We start from the raw sequence: 20210 nt of genomic DNA, 5'->3' as shown, positions 1-20210 counted from the left end.
GAAGAAAACAGCAACAGAATTGGTTCGGAAAGTAAAAAAAGCGACTTGATCGAAACCCGCGTCGCAGTTGCCGAAAAGTGACTCGAGAGCTGTACAATATTCATTCGACAAATATTGAAAAATAAGCTCTGAGTAAAGCCATTAAAATTCCAAAAGTGCAAGAACTTACACCGTAACAGAAAGAAAATAGACTCAAAAAAGCTAAAGAGTTGCTTCGCTTGGCCGAAAGTGGTGAAGTGCCGAATTTAGTTTTTTCCGCTCCGATAAGAAAACATTCGTTGTCCAGCAGTTTGTACACAAACAAAATGATCGTGTTTACTTGCTAAAGAGGTCAGCTGAAAATGTGCACCTTCGGTTGGCCACCAGAACTCAAGCGCCGGCCATGGTGATGGTTTAGGCCGCCATAACAGCCGATGCCCTCCGTATTAATCAAATAAATGCCGAATATTATCGCGATGGATGGCGTTTTAAAGACTTGGGCACGCAAACATTTTGGCCCAGACATTGTGCATTCCAACAGGACTCATCACCATCGAACTCAGCACGCGCCACCCAAGTATGGTTACAAAATGAGGTTCCTCGCTTCACTTCCAGCGCACAATGGCCACCAAAATCTTCGCCGCTTCGCCGGGAATGGGCCAAAATACCACAGAGCAACATTCGTGCCAAAGGTGACCAATTCGAAGAAATCTAAACATAAAAAATTTGATGGAATTTAAAAACAATGTTAAAATTATGGCGCTTACGACAGATTTTACGTTAACAAAAATGTGTGAAATTTGAAGGGATTTTAATGCTTATTTCTCTTTCTTTGAGCGTTTTGCTTTTCAAAATCTTTAACCCTTTGCGGGGAAGGTACCTGAAGGAATAGTCCAATCTCTTCCATCGTTATAACTTATCTTGTGTTTATAGAAATATTGAGCTAAGCTAAGTTTGAATGGAATCGGATGTTTATTTCTTGGGTAAGTAAAAGTATTGTGATATGTATAATTTGAAGACAATCGGACTCTTAAATCACATTTTATAGAATTTGTAATAATTCAAAATTTTGAGGGGGAGGTACTAAATGGATTCAACGAATATTGTCCATTTCCACACCTGAAAATCGGATTATCCTTTCCCTTTATGGGTAGTAAAATATTTTCTTTTTAAGTTTCGACGTTTTGTGGGAGAGGTACCCGAAGGGGTGGACCGATATTGCCCATTTCCGAATTTGGTCTAAGTTTGATAATAATATTACGATGTACCAAGTTTGGACAAAATCGGATACTCCCTTCGAGAGTTATCGTACACAGACAGACGGACATAGCTAAATCGACTCCAAATGTCCTGAAACGGATTTGGTCAAAAGCCGTTATTTCGACGAGGAACGTTTTGGCCGTATCAAATTATATATACTCTCTCTAGCAATATGGCAACGGATATAAAAAGTCTTGAAGACATTAACAAAATCGATCAACCCTCTTTAGAACCCCCTTTGTGCTCATCACTATACGATATTCAGTTCAGCACGCATAATGTGTCATTTAATGGCCACAAGTTGATTCATATCATTCGCATGTCATTTAGAATCCATGCTGCTGACTTGAGTCTAGTTTTACGATCGAAATACGCATTGCATTTACAATTTCGAAAACGAAAAAAAAAAACAAAATATTAATTGAAATGCACAACAGTTTTTGCAAATAAATTCTGATTAAGCTGTATGTAGGCGGTTTTAATTTATTTAAACGATACGTTTTCATATGAAATTTATTTTTATTTGTCTTCTTTTATTCATTTATTGTTTTTTTTTTATTTTTTGCAAACTATTTAAATGTTCTAATTGAATTTGCGTGGTGTTAATTGCCGCCTGAGTGTGAAACGAATAATAAATGAAATTTAAAATGCTTCATGAAATGCCTGATTAGATTGGGCAGAGATTTACAACTCTTCTAGTCTTTTAAAGGGGAATAGCTTCATTCGAAACTTATCTCCTCATTCATATCTGCAACAAAGAAAACGAAGAAGAAGAAAAAGAAGAGTCCCCCTATTTACCTTAACATTGACATTTATTGGCAAACGACCGACGATCTGTTATCCGGAAGTTTATTTTGTTTAATCAAGTGATGACAACGTAAACAACCAATTGATAAACATTGCTCCTCCACAGCACACAGCTTTTTTTGTTTTTGTTTTTTTTTTCTCTTTTAAAAGGACATTGAACTTGCATTCGTTTTGCTTTGTCTCCTACCGCTCTGTTCTCCGTTGGATGGTTGTGCTGTTCAAAAAAACCAAATATTGATTGTATGATGACGCTCTAAATATTTAAATAATATGTGTGTATATATGTGCGTGTGTTTGCATAAAAAACTGTGCAAATATTCCTTTCAACAGCAACAACACCAACAACAACAAGTTGTAAATTATGGACTTTAGAGTGGTATTTTTTCTTAAAAGAAAAAAAAAACAAAACATTTCAAAGTTTGTGGTTGGGCGCCAAAGGTGCCATAAAAATTATCCACGCAAAAATAGTGATCCTCGGCTATTTACTCATTTGAGGAATGGGGAGAGAGAGGAAGAGAGGGAAAACCACAATGTGTTACAAGCTTACAAACATTATAGATCACACCATTGATATTTGGTTGTACAACCGCGTAGCGTTGGTTGTAGCCTTAGGCCCATGTAGAGACATGTATGAGAGTGAGATAAGGAGAGAAATGGAGGAGTAGTTCTAAGAGTCTTGAAATTCATTTTTGGAACCTTTAAATAGGCCATTAAGAGGATCGAGAGACGACATTTAAACGGTCTTCTATAAAAAGAAGACATTTAACAGGAGTTTTACAGAATGTAGCCCTTTAACAGCTCTCCTACAGAGAAAATACATTTAACAGGTCTCCTACAGATAGAAGACTTCTGAAAGGTCTTATAAAGAGATAAGAGACTTTCCTTAGCTAGAAGACCTTTAACAGGTCTTCTATAGGTTTAACAAGTCTTCTATAGATATGAGACCTTAATAGGTCTTCTATAGATAGAAGGCATTAAAAAAATTTGTTCGAATTGGTCACCTTTGGCGCGAATTATGACCTTCACACGCTTCCCGAATGTTGCTCTGCGCTTTTGGCCCATTCCCGACGAAGCGCTTGCTTGAGGTGATCGACACTTTAGTCTCACAATAGTCCAATGGATTGGTATCCAGAGATTTTGGTGGCCATTGTGCGCTGGAAATGAAGCGAGGAACCTCATTTTGTAACCATTCTAGGGTTATGCGTGCTGAGTGCGATAGTGCTGAGTCCTGTTGGAATGTCCAATAATACACCCTCCAGAATATTTTCGCGATAATATTCGGCATTTATTATGATGGCACGGTCGATTGATACGAGCGGAGAGAGACAATCGGCTGTTATGGCAGCCCATACCATCACTATGGGCGGGGCTTGACTTCTGGTGTCCAATCGAAGGTGCAGCTGACCCCTTTATAAATATGATCAGGTTTTCTGTAGAGATAAGACCTTTAACAGGTCTTCCGACCTTTATTAGGTCTTCTGTAGAGAAAAGAACTTTATCAGGTCTTCTGTAGAGAGAAGACCTTTAACAGGTCTTCTGTAGTGAGAATACCCTTAAGAGATCTTCTTTAGAGAGAAGAATTCAATCAGGTCTTCTGTAGGGAGAAGACATTTAACATGTCTTCTATAGAGAAATTACCTTTAACAGGTTTTCTGTGGAGAGGAGAGCTTTAGCAGGACTTCTGTAGAGATACGACCTTTAGCCGGTCTTCTATCTAGGGTCTTCTGTAGGGAGAAGACCTTTAACAGGTCTTCTGCAGCGAGAAGACCTTTAAGAGATCTTCTACAGAAGGAGGACCTTTAACAGGGTTTCAAGAGAAGGTGGATCTTTAACCGGTTTTAGCAGAAGGAGAACCCTTAACAGCTCTTTAACAGAATTAGGATCATTAACAGGTCTTCAACAGAATTGGGGCCTTTAAAAGGTTTCTACAAAAGTAGGTACTTTAACAGGTTTTCAACAGAAGGAGAATCATTAACAGGTATTTAAAAGAAGAAGAACCTTCAACAGCTCTTTAAAGAAGGAGGATCTTTACCAGGTCTTCTACAGATAATAGACCTTATCTTCAAATAGAACGTGTCGTCTACAAAAGGAGGACATTTAACGGATCTTCTATAGAAGGTCGATCTGTAACAGTTCTTCAACAGAAGGAGGACTTTAACAGGCTTTTCAAAAGAAAGAGGACCTTTAACAGGTCTTCAATAGAAGAAGAACTTTTGACAGCTTTTTGACAGAATGAGTACCTTTAACAGATGTTCAACAGAAGAAGGACCTTTAACCGGATTTCAACAGAAGGAGAATTATTAACATTACAGGTCTTCTACAAATAGAACATGTCGTCTAAAAAGGGAGGACCTTTAACGGATCTTCTACAGAAGGTCGATCTGTAAGAGTTTTTCAATAGAAGGAGGTCCATTAACAGATTTTCAACAGAAGAAGGACCTTTAACAGGTGTGCAGCAGAAAAAGGAATTTTGACAGCTTTTTGACAGAGTGAAGATCTTTAACAGGGTTTCAACAGAAGGAGGACCTTTAACCGGGTTTCAACAGAAGAAGAATTATTAACAGGTCTTTAAAAGAAGAAGAAACTTTAACAGCTCTTTAAAAAATGGAGGATCTTTATCAGGTCTTCTACAGATAAAAGCCATTTTAAAGGTCTCCTACAAATAGAACAAGTCGTCTACAAAGGGAGGACCTTTAATGGATCTTCTACAGAAGGTGGATCTGTAACAGCTCTTCAACAGAAGGAGGACCATTAAAAGGTCTTCTATAGAAGACGAACTTTAAACAAGTCTTTATGAACAGAATGAGGACCTACTACAAGTAGAACATGTCGTCTACAAAAGGAGGACCTTTAACGAATCTTCTACAGAAGGTGGACAATTAACAGTTCTTCAACAGAAGGAGGACCTACAGAAGGAGGACCTTTAACAGGTCTTCAACAGAAGAAGAACTTTTAACGGGTATTTAACAGATGAAAAACTTGTAACAGCTTTTTGACAGAATGAGGACCTTTAACAGGGTTCTACAAAAGGAGAACGTTTAATCGGGTTTCAACAGACCTCTCTATAAAAGACCTTTTACAGGCCTACTACAAATAGAACATGTCGTCTACAAAAGAAGGACCTTTAACGGATCTTCAACAGAAGGGTGATCATTATCAGTTCTTCAACAGAAGGAGGACCATTAACAGGAAGGAGAATCATTAACAGGTCTATAAAAGAAGAGGAACCTTTAACAGCTCTTTAAGAGAAGAAGGTCTTCTACAGATAAAAAGCCTTTAGCAGATCTTCTACAGAAGGAGGACCTTTAACAGACCTTCTGTGGATAAAATACTTTTAACAGTTCTTTCACTTCTGCCAACTCACCTCGTATATTTTTTGGCAGATTTGAGTCGATAGGCCATAAATTTTGTCAAGTTTATTTACAGATTGATGTCTGATCTTACAGATGGATAACTTGAGTTTGGTAAATGCTTGACAGAACATGTTTAAAATTGACACGGTTTATTGATCACATGCGTAGTGTATTTCAGTATGTCCACTATGATACCTATCACATACCAGATCCATGAGTTGTTGCTAATTTTTTTTCATTCATGAACGCCAATGATTGAAAAATTAAAATTTATTTATGTGTTTGTTTTCTCTTTCGAGACGAGCTTAATGATCTGAAATTTGCAGTGAAAAGGAAAGCCAGATAGACACTATCACACACTCACCACTATGCGACGCGTTTCGCCGTTGGTTAAGCGGCTCATCAGGCATATTTGGTGTGGATGATGGCTTACAAGGGGCGTTCTCTGGAAAGTAGTATATATTTCGAACTTATTGCAAATTAGCATATGCGAATTATACACTAGAAACTCTCCAGGTTCGACTCAAGTTCTATTGGCAGATCTTTTTCACAGCAAAGTTTTTGTTTTTGTAGTGATGGATTTTTTGTCCACAACAACTACATTGCTTCCAATGCATACACTTGTTTTAGTGCTGCTTTAGGAAGACGGGTTAATGGCTCTGAACGTAGAGACGGCAACTTCTAGTTGGCTGCACACCGAGGTCCGCGGTTCAAATCCCACAGCCAGGCTCGGCTGAATTTTTGAGTTTTGCCTTGTTAAGGCGAAGATCATATGTTTTATGATTTATGTGTTTGTTTTCTCTTTCGAGACGAGCTTAATGATCTGAAATTTGCAGTGAAAAGGAAAGCCAGATAGACACTATCACACACTCACCACTATGCGACGCGTTTCGCCGTTGGTTAAGCGGCTCATCAGGCATATTTGGTGTGGATGATGGCTTACAAGGGGCGTTCTCTGGAAAGTAGTATATATTTCGAACTTATTGCAAATTAGCATATGCGAATTATACACTAGAAACTCTCCAGGTTCGACTCAAGTTCTATTGGCAGATCTTTTTCACAGCAAAGTTTTTGTTTTTGTAGTGATGGATTTTTTGTCCACAACAACTACATTGCTTCCAATGCATACACTTGTTTTAGTGCTGCTTTAGGAAGACGGGTTAATGGCTCTGAACGTAGAGACGGCAAACTTCTAGTTGGCTGCACACCGAGGTCCGCGGTTCAAATCCCACAGCCAGGCTCGGCTGAATTTTTGAGTTTTGCCTTGTTAAGGCGAAGATCATATGTTTTATGATTTATGTGTTTGTTTTCTCTTTCGAGACGAGCTTAATGATCTGAAATTTGCAGTGAAAAGGAAAGCCAGATAGACACTATCACACACTCACCACTATGCGACGCGTTTCGCCGTTGGTTAAGCGGCTCATCAGGCATATTTGGTGTGGATGATGGCTTACAAGGGGCGTTCTCTGGAAAGTAGTATATATTTCGAACTTATTGCAAATTAGCATATGCGAATTATACACTAGAAACTCTCCAGGTTCGACTCAAGTTCTATTGGCAGATCTTTTTCACAGCAAAGTTTTTGTTTTTGTAGTGATGGATTTTTTGTCCACAACAACTACATTGCTTCCAATGCATACACTTGTTTTAGTGCTGCTTTAGGAAGACGGGTTAATGGCTCTGAACGTAGAGACGGCAACTTCTAGTTGGCTGCACACCGAGGTCCGCGGTTCAAATCCCACAGCCAGGCTCGGCTGAATTTTTGAGTTTTGCCTTGTTAAGGCGAAGATCATATGTTTTATGATTTATGTGTTTGTTTTCTCTTTCGAGACGAGCTTAATGATCTGAAATTTGCAGTGAAAAGGAAAGCCAGATAGACACTATCACACACTCACCACTATGCGACGCGTTTCGCCGTTGGTTAAGCGGCTCATCAGGCATATTTGGTGTGGATGATGGCTTACAAGGGGCGTTCTCTGGAACCGCTTAACCAACGGCGAAACGCGTCGCATAGTGGTGAGTGTGTGATAGTGTCTATCTGGCTTTCCTTTTCACTGCAAATTTCAGATCATTAAGCTCGTCTCGAAAGAGAAAACAAACACATAAATCATAAAACATATGATCTTCGCCTTAACAAGGCAAAACTCAAAAATTCAGCCGAGCCTGGCTGTGGGATTTGAACCGCGGACCTCGGTGTGCAGCCAACTAGAAGTTGCCGTCTCTACGTTCAGAGCCATTAACCCGTCTTCCTAAAGCAGCACTAAAACAAGTGTATGCATTGGAAGCAATGTAGTTGTTGTGGACAAAAAATCCATCACTACAAAAACAAAAACTTTGCTGTGAAAAAGATCTGCCAATAGAACTTGAGTCGAACCTGGAGAGTTTCTAGTGTATAATTCGCATATGCTAATTTGCAATAAGTTCGAAATATATACTACTTTCCAGAGAACGCCCCTTGTAAGCCATCATCCACACCAAATATGCCTGATGAGCCGCTTAACCAACGGCGAAACGCGTCGCATAGTGGTGAGTGTGTGATAGTGTCTATCTGGCTTTCCTTTTCACTGCAAATTTCAGATCATTAAGCTCGTCTCGAAAGAGAAAACAAACACATAAATCATAAAACATATGATCTTCGCCTTAACAAGGCAAAACTCAAAAATTCAGCCGAGCCTGGCTGTGGGATTTGAACCGCGGACCTCGGTGTGCAGCCAACTAGAAGTTGCCGTCTCTACGTTCAGAGCCATTAACCCGTCTTCCTAAAGCAGCACTAAAACAAGTGTATGCATTGGAAGCAATGTAGTTGTTGTGGACAAAAAATCCATCACTACAAAAACAAAAACTTTGCTGTGAAAAAGATCTGCCAATAGAACTTGAGTCGAACCTGGAGAGTTTCTAGTGTATAATTCGCATATGCTAATTTGCAATAAGTTCGAAATATATACTACTTTCCAGAGAACGCCCCTTGTAAGCCATCATCCACACCAAATATGCCTGATGAGCCGCTTAACCAACGGCGAAACGCGTCGCATAGTGGTGAGTGTGTGATAGTGTCTATCTGGCTTTCCTTTTCACTGCAAATTTCAGATCATTAAGCTCGTCTCGAAAGAGAAAACAAACACATAAATCATAAAACATATGATCTTCGCCTTAACAAGGCAAAACTCAAAAATTCAGCCGAGCCTGGCTGTGGGATTTGAACCGCGGACCTCGGTGTGCAGCCAACTAGAAGTTGCCGTCTCTACGTTCAGAGCCATTAACCCGTCTTCCTAAAGCAGCACTAAAACAAGTGTATGCATTGGAAGCAATGTAGTTGTTGTGGACAAAAAATCCATCACTACAAAAACAAAAACTTTGCTGTGAAAAAGATCTGCCAATAGAACTTGAGTCGAACCTGGAGAGTTTCTAGTGTATAATTCGCATATGCTAATTTGCAATAAGTTCGAAATATATACTACTTTCCAGAGAACGCCCCTTGTAAGCCATCATCCACACCAAATATGCCTGATGAGCCGCTTAACCAACGGCGAAACGCGTCGCATAGTGGTGAGTGTGTGATAGTGTCTATCTGGCTTTCCTTTTCACTGCAAATTTCAGATCATTAAGCTCGTCTCGAAAGAGAAAACAAACACATAAATCATAAAACATATGATCTTCGCCTTAACAAGGCAAAACTCAAAAATTCAGCCGAGCCTGGCTGTGGGATTTGAACCGCGGACCTCGGTGTGCAGCCAACTAGAAGTTGCCGTCTCTACGTTCAGAGCCATTAACCCGTCTTCCTAAAGCAGCACTAAAACAAGTGTATGCATTGGAAGCAATGTAGTTGTTGTGGACAAAAAATCCATCACTACAAAAACAAAAACTTTGCTGTGAAAAAGATCTGCCAATAGAACTTGAGTCGAACCTGGAGAGTTTCTAGTGTATAATTCGCATATGCTAATTTGCAATAAGTTCGAAATATATACTACTTTCCAGAGAACGCCCCTTGTAAGCCATCATCCACACCAAATATGCCTGATGAGCCGCTTAACCAACGGCGAAACGCGTCGCATAGTGGTGAGTGTGTGATAGTGTCTATCTGGCTTTCCTTTTCACTGCAAATTTCAGATCATTAAGCTCGTCTCGAAAGAGAAAACAAACACATAAATCATAAAACATATGATCTTCGCCTTAACAAGGCAAAACTCAAAATTTATTTTGTTTATTTATTTTTATTCATTCGCTCCGAACTTGTTTGTGATCTGGGCAATTTGCAAAAACCAAATCAAAGCCAAACAAATAAACTAAGCGCCATAGCAAAACAAAGAAAGCAAACACAAATGTGTGTTGTATTGAAATGTTTGTTTTACATTCAATATCTTTGTCTGTCTACCGGCCGGCTGTCGGATTGTCTTGCATGCATGATAGTTGTCATTTTGATTGAGGGCAAGTGTGTCACAGCATAAAAACATTTCACATATAGGGGAATAGTTGGGAGGGACAGCTTAAGATCTTTGTGTCATTGTCCGATATTGGTGAACACGCACACACACCCACCTCCCCCCAAAAAAAAATACCGGCAGTGGGTTTGGTTCGCCATGTCAGATTGTGTGTTATTCTTCTTGTTGTTTTCCTTTCTTCAAAAACACAACAAGAACTTTCAGAATCCATTAAAGAAACCTTCAATGAAATGAAAGGCCAACATAAAGGCTTCTGGCGAACATACAAATTTCTGGACAGCCATGAAAAGTGATCAATCAATTTGGTTGGGTGGCAGGCAAAAGAAGACAAATTCTTGTAAACACACATATATACATATATACATACCTATTTCTACATGTGTGTGTGTGTGTGTGCGGGTACATGGGATTTAAATTGGAAATTATAATGAATTAAGATTTTATGGCATCATAATACTTTTCCGCATTGCATTTAAAAAAAAGAGTGTCTTATCGACACTCAGTTGCAGCATGTTGCATCAAACCCAAATGTTAATTCCTGTTAGCTAAAGTGCCGTGTCAAATCGATCATCGATTATTTTAGGGGATTTCAATTCTGGGAAGATGTTGTGAAAAGTTTTAACATGAACTGTGTTCATTTCTTTTCAAACCGACTGTGATGAATGATGTTGGGCAACAATTTTGAAAATAATTCGTTATTTGGGGATCTCAGAGGATTGAAAGTCTTCTTGTCAAGAATCGATGTGCTTCTCCACTATTAATGGAGGAATAATGAGGAACCCACCAAGTGAGGTTTGTTGGCATTAAATTTTAACAAAAACACCAAGATAGGACTTGGTATCGAAGGCTGGTCACGAGGTAGCCAAAATAGTTTAAAGGGAGTTTTTAAGCATACAGGATGAGATGAAAAACCGCAACGAACTTCAGACTGCTGTAATTTCTAAGCCACTCGCCCGACATCTTTTAAAATTATTCCAGTGCCACCTCATTATGTTGTTTACAAGCATAACAAGTTAAAAAGCAGTAAGTTCGGCCGGGCCGAACTTTGAATACCCTCCACAATATGGAACGAATTTGGAAATTTTCAAAAAATAAAATCAGTTAAAAATTCTGTTAAAATCTTAAAAATACCGAATATAGCCATTATTTTGGAGTCTATACGACATGGACCTACATAGGCATTGTTTATTATAAATCATTACCATATTATAAACGGTAAATAATGTAGCATCATCAAAATACCGTATATAGGGAGGTACCTTTATATAGGAGCTATACGAAGACCTGGACCTGCATAGACAATCTTCTCTCACAGGCTGTAGCATCCATTACGAACTTCAAATACGTCATCTCAAACAATTTATTTGAGTATTGTACCTAACATCGTCAAAATGCTGAATATAGGGAGGTACTGATATATGGGGCCTATACGAAGACCTGGACATGCATTGACAATTTTCTGTCACAGACTGTAGTTCCCATTACGAACTCTAAATACGTAGTTTGAAACTACTCCGTGAATTATGACGCTAAAATCATCAAAACACCGAATATTGGGATTTACCGTTCTAGGGAGGCTATACGAAGACTTGGACCTGCACAGACAATTTTCTGTCATAAGCTGTAGGTACCCATTACGAACTTCGAATGCCAAATGTGAAACAATTCCGGTGAATAATGTCGCTAAAATCATCAAAATACCGAATATCGGGAAGTACCGTTATATGCGGGCTTTATGAAAACGTGGACCTACATGACCCATTTACTTAACTTAACTTGCCTACTGGCAAAATAAACATGTGGGCAAAATTTAAACCTTCTATCTCAATTTGTTCGAAAGATAAATCGACTTAGAATTTTATGCTGATCAAGTTAATACACCATCCATAGTATGGTGAAGGGAATAAAAAAGCATTTTGGTGAGAATTTTCCAGAAAAAAAATTATTCGGAATTCAAGGGTGATAGTGTGATTTCTTTATATTTGGCTGGAAAACCACAAGTGGATATCGTTAGAGCACTCCAGCATTTAAAAGTGAATAAATCTTTTGTGTCTCGTACGATTGCTTGGTTCGAAAAGTAAGTAAGCGACTTGATCGAGACCCACGTCGCAGTGGCCGAAAAATGGCTCGTGAGCTGAACATAACGCAATACTTCATCCGGCAAATATTGAAAAATTAACTCGGGGTAAAGCCATTGAAATTCCAAACTCCAAAAAGTGCAAGAACTTACATCGCAACAGAAAGAAAATAGACTCAAAATGAGCTAAAGAGTAGCTTCGTTTGGCCGAAAGTGGTGAACTGCCGAATTTGGTTTTCTCCGCTCTGATGAGAAAACATTCGTGGTGCAGTTTGTAAACAAACAAAATGATCGTTTTTACTTGCCAAATGGGTCAGCTGAAAATGTGCAACTTTGATTGGCCACCAGAGCTCAAGCGCCGGCCTTGGTGATGGTGTGGGCCGCCATAACAACCGATAGTCGCTCTCCGTTCGCATTAATCGACCGTGACATCAGAATAAATTACGAATATTATCGCGAAAATATTCTGGAGGGTGTATTAAAGCCTTGGGCTCAGCTCGCGCCACCCAAGACCTTTGACATTCCAACAGGAATGGTTACAAAATGAGGCTCCTCGCTTCATTTCCAGCGCACAATGGCCGCCAAAATCTCCGGATACCAATCCGTTGGACTATTGTGTCTGGAGTATTTTGGAAAGCAAGGTTGGCACTAAAAAATACCAAAGTGTCGATCTCCTCAAGCAAACGCTTCACCGGGAATGGGCCAAAATACCGCAGAGCAACATACGGGTAGGGTGTAACAGTTTCATTGGCCGCTTGAAGGTCATAATTCGTGCCACAGATGACCAATTCGAACAAATCTAAACTTATTCTAAAATTTGATGCTATTTCCGACAGTTCTTGCTTTCATTTAATAAAATTTAAAAAAATGTAAAAATAATGGCGTTTGGCTTTGTTGCAGTTTTTTTACCTCACTCTGTACTTTCATAATTTACTGAATTTTTCCTGAAATTGAACCAAACACGAGCTTCACCTCTAAAAACCATTTTTCAAAAAAGTGGTTCTTCGGCCAACTTTCCAATAGCCTATTCACCAAAAAGTCTGCGTTGCGGAATTCTGGCACCCACCTAAATCCTTGTGCAAAATTTTTTACGTTTTTGAGTAACAACGGCACATTTGCTGCGAACGGCGCCCAATCGATAATTGGTGGCCATCATTAACACTGGCCAACACAGCTGCGATATTTTCTTCAGCTCGAGTTCATGTCAAAACCCAACATAAGACCTTTAAATAGAGATTTTTTTAATATTTTTTTTTAATACCCCAGCATCGGACCTTCAAAGTAGAATTTTTAAGGATTTTTTTCATACACCAGCATCAGAATTTCAAACGTGAGTTTGTTAAGGAGTTTTTCATAACCCAACACAAGACCCTTTGTTTTTTTTTTTTTTTTTTTTTTTTGAAGAATTTTTTCATACCCCAACATCAAACCTTCAAACGTGAAAATTTTAAGACTAATTTTTCAGGCTACCTAGGGCCTTCAAACGAGGATTTCTTTTTAAAGAATATGTTTTCATTCCCCAACATCAGACCTTTATACGTGGATTTTTTAGGAATTGTCTTTCATACTCCAACATCAGACCTTCAAATATGGGTTTCTTAAAGCATAAAGTTACCCCAACATCAGACCTTTAAACGTGGATTTTTTTAGGAATTGTCTTTCATACTCCAACATCAGACCTTCAAATGTGGATTTATTTTCAGAATATTCTTTCATACCCCAACATTGGACCTTCAAGCGTAGATTTTTTACAGAAAATTTTTTTCATACATAAGACCTTCGAACAGAGATTTTTTTAAGAATATTTTTTCATAACCCAACATTAGACCTTCGAACAGAGATTTTTTTTAAGAATTTTTTTCATACCCCACCATCAGATCTTCAAACGTAGATTTTTAAGGATTTTTTTTCATACCCCAACATTGAACCTTCAAACGTGAATTCATTAAAGATTTTTTTTCATATCCCAACACCGATGAATTACTGATAGGACAAAATGTGAATTTTGTACCATGGTAGCACCCTTGACGGGCGTTTTAACATTTCCCAAAATAGACCCAAAAATTGCATCCCAGCCACTACCTTTCCCAGACCCTGGTTGCCCATAACGTTTCGCTTTCCATAAATTAAGTAATAGCGGAATAAATGTGTGCCATTATCAAGAATTCTAATTTTTTATTGATTATGACAATTTTCTGTCATAGGCTGTAGTATGTATTACGAATCTCAAATACCAAATTTGACACAACTCCGGTGAATAATGTCCCTAAAATCATCAAAATACCGAATATAGGGAGGTACCGTTATATGGGGGCTATACGAAGACGTGGACCTGCACAGATAATTTTCTATCATAGACTGTAGTATCTATTTTGAACTTCAAATACCAAATTTGAAACAATTCCGGTGAATAATGTCGCTAAAATCATCAAAAAACCGAATATCGGGAGGTACCGTTTAATGGGGACTATATGAAAACGTGGACCTACATGGCCCATTTACGAACTTAACCAGCCTACTGAAAAAAAACACGTTTAACCTTCTATACCAATTCGTTCGAAAGATAGCGTGATTACAACAGACAGACAGACGGACATCGCTAAATCGACTTAGAACTTTATGCTGATCAAGAATATATACACTTTGTTGGATCTGTCATGAGTATTTCGAGGAGTTACAAACGGAATGACAAAGTTAATATACCCTCCATAGTATGGTGGAGGGTATAAAAATAAAGGTTGAAAATCAGTTATATTCCTCCAGAAACGACTGAATTATTGGAAGACAGATTATATATATTTTTTCTGAGGTAGCACCCATGCCCGGCATATTCACTTTACCGGGTATTTTTCAGACCTGTTTCCCATAAGTTCTTGTTCCTTTTTCTTTTTTTTTTTCATATCCCAACATCACACCTATTTTTACAGGCTACCTCAAACGTGGATTTTTAAAGAATATGTTTTCATACCTCACCATTAGACCTTCAAACATGGATTTGTTTAGGAATTGTCCTTCATACCCCAACATGAGACCTTCATACGTAGATTTCTTTGAAGATTTTTTTTTCATAACCCAACATATTTTCGTGAATTTTTTGATTTTTTCATACACCAGCATCAGACCTTCAAACGTTATCTTTTCAATGATTTGTTTTCATATCCCCTACCTCAGACCTTCAAACGAGGATTGTTTTAAAGAATATGTTTCCATACCCCAACCATTAAACGTGGATTTTTTTAGGAATTGTCTTTCATACTCCAACTTAAGACATTCAACATCATACCTTCAAACGTGGATTCAGACTTTCTAGGGTGGATTCATCCCTTCAAACGTGGATTTTTTATAGAATATGTTTTCATACCCCAACATTCATCCTTTAAACGTGGTTTTTATTAATATATTTTTTTCATAACCCAACATAAGACAGTGGATTTTTTTTTTTTTTTTTTTTTTGAAGAACTTTTTTTCATACCCCAGCATCCGAACTTCAAACGTAGTTTTCTTAAAGATTTTTTTTCATACTCCAACATCAGATCTTCAAATGGGATTTATTTTAAAAATATTTTTTCATACCCCAGCATGTAACTTTCAAGCGTGGATTTTTTGCAGAATATTTTTTCATAACCCAACATAACACCTTCGAACAGAGATTTTTTAAAGAATTTTTCTCATACCCCAGCATCAGATCTTCAAACGTAGATTTTTAAGGATTTTTTTTTTTTTCATACCCCAACATTGAAACTTTAAACGTGAATTCATTAAAGATTTTTTTCATATCCCAACATCGATGAATTACTGATAGGTCAAAATGTGAATTTTGTACCATGTTAGCACCCTTGCCGGTTATATTTACTTTTCCCAAAATACACCCCAAAAATTGCATTCCAGCCACTCCATTTCCCAGACCCTGGTTGTCCATAACGTTTCGCTTTCTATAAATTAAGTAATAGCGGAATAAGTGTGTGCCATTATCTGGAATTCTAATTTTTAATTGATTAGTATTTTCAATCTGTTCAATTAAAAAAATACTACTTAATTTATTTAAATACAAAGTAATTTCCGTTATCAGTTATTTTTAGCTAAATAATGTATAATAAATTATTTGCTAAGTTGTTGCTGTTGTTGCTTGTATACGACAAATATTAAATTGTAACTAAATCGACATATTGTGTAAATTTACTCAGTCTCCGATGTTGTAATTGATTAAGTTGCCTTGGTTCATTTGGCAGTTTAATGGTTGGCTGACACCACCGGTATTGCCCCTATCAACATCTGCACCCAGTTTCAATGATTGGATCACACTGTTGCCTGGTGAGTAGCTTTTCTCTCTCCCTCTCCACTACACATCAAAGCCATTCCATTTATGCTGTAGACTGAATTTTAAGATTAGATTTCAATCACTGGATTGCATTCGAAATTCTAACTGGATTATTGCAAATTGTTTTGCATACAGTCGAACATGGTTACAATGGACTTGTATTGTAATGGATATTTTATTTTTCACCAACCATTGTTTGTTGTCCACCATACTTGTGCTCGACTGTTCGCTGTCCATTCGAACTGAGCTGCACAGTAATTTGTATGTGGAAACGTGATTGTTGTCTTAATTGTGCCAAGTGTTTTAATTGGTACGCAAAATTATAATAATAAAATCATCAATTAAATACTCCTACAAAATGCTATGTATGTTGTTGTACTTTGTTCAGACATTAATGCAGTTTGCATATCAATGTGACAAAAACAACTGTGTAATTACTCACCTCTTATGGCAAAGCAGGAATATTTCTTGGGGGTTTAAATTAATACCTGAAAAAAGAAGAAAATATTTTTAGTAAACTATGTTCGAAATTTACATAAAATGGGTGGCATAAACATTATTATTTTTTCTTTCTTAATATATGGATTTGTTATTAGATATTTTTTTAAAGATTATCTTTCAAACCCCAACATCAGACCTTAAAAGGTGGATTTTTAAAGTATATTTTTTATACCCCAACATCAAAACTTCAAACGAGGATTTTTTTGAAGAATATGTTTTCATAGCCCAACATCTTAACTTCAAACGTGTATTTTTTAAGGAATTGTCTTTCATACTTAAAAATCAGGGCTCCAAACGTGGATTCAGACCTTCAAACGTGGATTTTTTAAAGAATGTTTCGTACCCCAACAACAGACCTTCAAACGTGGATTCAGAACTTCAAACATGGATTTTTTAAAGAAGTTTCTTTCATACCCCACCATTCAACTTTTACACGTGGATTCCTTAAAGATTTTGTTTTCAGACCCCAACATCCGACCTTGAAACGTGGATTTTTTAAAGAATACTTCTTCATACCCCAAAATCCGACCGTCAAACGTGGATATTTTAAAGAATACTTTTTCATATTCCAACAACAGACCTTCAAACGCGGATTCAGAACTTCAAACATGGATTTTTTAAAGAAATTTCTTTCATACCCCACCATTCAACCTTTAAACGTGGATTCCTTAAAGATTTTGTTTTCAGACCCCAACATCCGACCTTGAAACGTGGATTTTTTAAAGAATACTTCTTCATACCCCAAAATCCGACCGTCAAACGTGGATATTTTAAAGAATACTTTTTCATATTCCAACATCAAACCTTCAAACGAGGATTTTTTGAAGAATATGTTTTCATAGCCCAACGACAGACCTTCAATCGTGGATTTTTTAAAGAATGTTTCGTACCCCAACATCAGACCTTCAAACGTGGATTCAGAACTTCAAACATGGATTTTTTAAAGAAGTTTCTTTCATACCCCACCATTCAACCTTTACACGTGGATTCCTTAAAGGTTTTGTTTTCAAACCCCAACATCCGACCTTCAAACGTGAATTTTTTAAATAATACTTTTTCACACCCCAACATTAGACCTTCAAACGTGGATTTTTTAAACAATATGATTTCAGACCCCAACATCCGACCTTAAAATGTGAATTTTTTAAAGAATACTTTTTCACACCCCAACATTAGACCTTCAAACGTGGATTTTTTAATGAATATGTTTTCATAGGCTAACATCATACCTTCAAACATGGATTTTTTAATGAATATTTTCGATGCCTCAACATCTGACCTTCAAACGTGGAGTTTTTTTAAGAATATGTTTTCATACCCTAACATCAGACCTTCATACGTGGAGTTTTTTTAAGAATATTTTTTCATACCCCAACATCAGACCTTCAAACATGGATTTTTTTAATGAATATTTTTGATGCCCCAACATCAGACCTTCAAACGTGGATTTTTCTAAAGAATATGTTTTCATACCCCAGCATCAGGCCTACAAAATTGGATTTTTTTAAAAAATTTTTTGACACCCCAACATCTGACCCTCAATCGTTGATTTTTTAAGGAATTGTCTTTCATACTCCAACATGGATTTTTTCATGACCGAAAATCAGTTCTTTAAACCTGGATTTTTTAAAGAAAACTTTTTCATACCACAATATCAAACCTTCAAATTTGGATTTTTTTAAAGAAAATTGACTCATACCCCAACATCAGACTTTCAAGCTTTGGAATTTTTAAAGAAAATTTGCTCATACCCCAATATCAAACGTGGATTTTTAAAGAGAATTTGCTCATGCACCAACATCAGACCTTTAAAAGAATATTTTTTTCATAGCCCAACATCAGACGTTCACATTTTGCTCATGCCCCAACATCAGTCCTTCAAACGTGGATTTTTTAAAGAAAATTTGCTCAGGTCCCAACGTCAAACCTTTAAAAGTGGATTTTTTAAAGAGAATTCGCTCATGCCCCAACATTAGACCTTTCGACGTGGATTTTTTAAAGAATATTATTTTATACCCCAACATCAGACCTTCAAACTCGGATTTTTTAAAGAAATTTTGCTCATACTCCAACATCAGAACTTCAAACTTGGATTTTTTAATGAAAATGTATTCATAGCCCAACATCAGACCTTCAAATTAGGATTTTTTAATGAAAATGTATTCATAGCCCAACATCAGACCTTCAAATTAGGATTTTTTCAAGAAAATTTGCTCATACCCCAGCATCAGACCTTTAAACGTCGATTTTTAAAAGAATATTTTTTATCAACTCTTTAGGAGTGTTGTTTTTTAGCTTTAACATTTACCAACAACTTCAAACAACGTCATCTCCATTTTTCTCTGGTCCATTCAACAACGTTGTTAAAGAAAATAATAATTGTAAAATTTCAATTGTATAAATATTTACGAAATAGGAAAACTGTCAATAAAGCAAACAATCATTATTCCATAGGTTTGTTTTTTTTTTTGGTTTTAGTTTTGGATTTGGATGCAGCAGTATGCCGAGATATCGTCTTGCCATTGTTTGTCCACCAAGCAATAGCTACCAACCATCAGCAGCATCTATAAATAGGGACCATCAGTGTAAACGATCCTAGGTCTTGGGTGCAAAAACACTTTTTTTTATTAACTTTTGCATTTTATGCATAATGCCGGCCAATGACAACACAGCTATGTACACAAAGATGATGAAGAAGAGGATGATGATGATGGCGAAGGCGATGATGATGATGGCGATGACTGCATCATAAATTATTCGGGCATTCCACTCACTGCTAAGCTCACTCGTTCATTCGTCCCATGGTCTGTTCATTTGCTCCATGCATTCATTCATTTATTCAGTCAGTCAGTCAGCCAGTCGTCAGTTTGTCTTTCGTCAGACAGATAGTCAATTTCAAATAGTTTCCATGCACCCACAACAGTCAGTCAACATACCCGGCAAACGGTTTTTAAGAAAAATATGGTCATTGAGTTGGATGTCTATCTCGCCGTTGATATGGCTGGCAGTTGACAGTATTTCTTCATCTCCACTTTTGTTTGGACTGTCCGTCCGTCCGAAGCTGTGAACGGCTATTTATGGTTGTGAAAATGCACTTCGTTACCACAACAATTCCAGTCCGGTCTAGTCTCTGCCTGCTATTGTTATGGCTCTTTGCAATGCAATTGACTCCTCTCATTGATGGACTGGTTATATGTGGGGGACCCAATGGCAGGATAGATGGATGGATGGATGAATAACATTGGCTACATGAATTATTATTGTTAACTTTTTGTCTAGGAGTTAAGACTTGAGGACTGAACGGGTTTGCTTGTTGTTGTTGTTAACTGTAGCTGTGAAGTTTGCTTTCAGTTAACCGTATTGAAAGACAAGATGCAATTTTGTCGACTATTAAAATGCAAGCTGAAGAAAAATGAAACAACTGACATGCTACCGTTTTGTCAACAAAGCGTCAACATCAGACAGTGAGCTGAAAT

General features: G+C 37.4%; 1 protein-coding gene across 1 annotated transcript in view; it reads right to left on the bottom strand.

The window, feature by feature from the left end:
• Positions 1 to 20210, bottom strand: part of LOC101896692 (uncharacterized) — a 165417-nt gene that overhangs the window by 116203 nt on the left and 29004 nt on the right. Inside the window, exon 2 of the mRNA XM_059127483.1 lies at positions 16676 to 16721. The gene's annotated coding sequence lies outside the window, so the exon portion shown is untranslated. The remainder of the gene's footprint in view (positions 1 to 16675; positions 16722 to 20210) is intronic.

This window comes from Musca domestica, unplaced genomic scaffold, assembly GCF_030504385.1.
Source record: "Musca domestica strain aabys unplaced genomic scaffold, Musca_domestica.polishedcontigs.V.1.1 45, whole genome shotgun sequence".
Lineage (NCBI taxonomy): Eukaryota > Metazoa > Arthropoda > Insecta > Diptera > Muscidae > Musca > Musca domestica.
The sequence above is the reverse complement of the archived record's forward strand: the minus strand, read 5'-3'. Positions and strand labels throughout refer to the sequence as shown.